Source organism: Penaeus japonicus, unplaced genomic scaffold, assembly GCF_977035675.1.
Source record: "Penaeus japonicus unplaced genomic scaffold, GWHDUDI00000001_assembly GWHDUDI00000007, whole genome shotgun sequence".
Lineage (NCBI taxonomy): Eukaryota > Metazoa > Arthropoda > Malacostraca > Decapoda > Penaeidae > Penaeus > Penaeus japonicus.
In genome coordinates this window covers 21460086-21462585 of record NW_028234409.1, presented here as the reverse complement: position 1 = coordinate 21462585, position 2500 = coordinate 21460086, and positions in this window count along the sequence as shown.

Sequence of the window (2500 nt, the reverse complement as noted above, 5' to 3'; positions counted from 1 at the left end):
GCCTCGAATCTTGCCAGGCAGAAATGAAGTCAAGGCAATTAATTAGCTTCAGCTTTCTATGATCTCTCGAGTCCAAAGTGGCTTATGACGGAGTATTCAGAAGGAAATGTAAACGCGCATTTTAAGTGTTTTTTTATGATTTGTTATCTCTCTCCATTGTATGTTTCTTTGCTGTTACTTTTCACAGTGATATTAATGACACTGACAAAAGCAATATTGTCAAGTGATCGTAATAACAATAACTAATAATAATGATAATAATGTTAATGATAATGATACTGTTGATAAAAAGTAATAATACTAATAGTAGTAAAATGAATGACAATGACAAACAATGATACTAGAAAAGAAAAGAGTGAAAACAATAAGAAAACAAAATAAACAAAGACCTTTATATGTATTATTTGTCAGGTCCGAGTCAAAGAAGTGCTTCGAAAAGGGTTTCGAGCCCTTGTTGATAGTGATGATCATGATAATGCTGATGATAATAATGATGATGATAATAAGAATAGGAATAAGAATAATGATGTTGATGATAACAATGACAATGACAATAATAGTAATGATGATATTGATAAAGATAATAATTATAATAGTAATGATGATAACAGTATTATCAGTTGTAGTAGTTTTATTTGATTTTAAGAATAATCAGTAAAAACCATACCAGACATGGATCCTCCTTCCCCAAAGCGTCAGGTTACGAAACGGAATCCCTCTCCGCCTTTAAACCGAAACGCCATAAAGGCCCAAACAAACTGGAACATAAGTAACAAGCTAAGCAGATCGTTCGGGAAGGCGATTGTCTGGCTCATAGCAGCATTATTCCTGTTCTATACTCGGTGAGTAATGGCGGCCGAGTGGACGGAAGGAACGAAGGCTCACTCGCCAGTTTTCGCTTTTGCATTTGGAGAGTGCTGTTGCTTATGGGCGGGGGCGGGGGCGTGGGCGGGGGTATTTCGGTAGGTATGATGGGGATTGTTGTTATGATGATGCTAGGAAAAGTTTTGATCTTTGTTGTTATTTTGGCAATAGTATTATTATTGTTATCATTGTTACTATTACTTTTATTATTAATGTTGTTATAATTGCTATTACTTTTATTATTGATGTTATTATAATTATTATTATTGTTTTTATTTTTTATTTTCTTATTACTATTACTTTAATGATATTATCATTATTATTACTTTTATTATTGATATTATTATTACTATTACTTTCGTTATTGATTATCATTATCACTATATATTATCATCATTATTGATAGGGGTAATGCTGATAGTGATCATAATTTCTGTGTGTCATGAAAGTCAACCCTTTACTATTACCAAAATCTGTTTCTTTTCCTTTTTCATATAACTTTAATAACATTGCATGGTTATGAAAATATACTGATAATGAGATGTAGTTACTTGTATATTTTTAAAAAGTGATCACCATTTTCCTTTCTTCGTTGAGAAATAAAAGCTGATTGACCAACAGGAAAAAATGTAGTTATACATCAGTGCGATTGTAATAAAAACAAGGATTGAAAATAATTTCTTTATTTCGTTTTTTTATTCGAGAGCGAATCGGTTAGGATAAAGAACCGGATTATATACAGTATGTATATATATATATATATATATATATATATAATATATTATATATATATTATAGATATATATAATATATATAATTAAATACACACACCACACCATATATATATATTATATATTTATTATATATATATATATATATTATATATATATATATTACACACACACACACACCACACAATATATATTATATATATTATACCAACAAACATCTCTATTACTCTGTATATATATATATATCTTCTATATATATATATATATATATTATAACACACACCACACAACACTACACACACATATATATATTATATATATAATATATATATATTTATAATATATATATATATATTATATATATATATAAATATATATATATGTAGATTCTTTACATTATATCATATATATCTATATATATATATATATATATATATATATATATATATATATATATATATATATATATATATATGACACCTGAGTGCTATTGAAGAAAAAAATATTTTTCTTTCTTTATATTGATAGTTAAGAGCGCGTCAACCAAAAGAAACACAAAAACAAAAGCTAAGCGCGCTATCGACTCGATGTCAACATGGCGGGACCCTGAAGCCCAGGGAAGTGCTGATGGATGATGTAATGGCGTGAGGGTTACGCCTTCTTGTTTTTTGTATTATTCTTGCTTGTATTATTATTCTTTATCGTGTTTTTTTCTTATTTTTTAAATATTTTTTCCTAATTTTAGTTACCTTGTGCTTTATGTGCATTTGCTATTATTATTTTTGTTATTATATATTTTTACCTACGTTGGTTGTTTTGATATGTTTCTTTATGTTTTGTAATTTTATATATATTTTTTGCATTCACTTATTAATGTATTTGTTTGCGCTTTCTCTCATTTATCT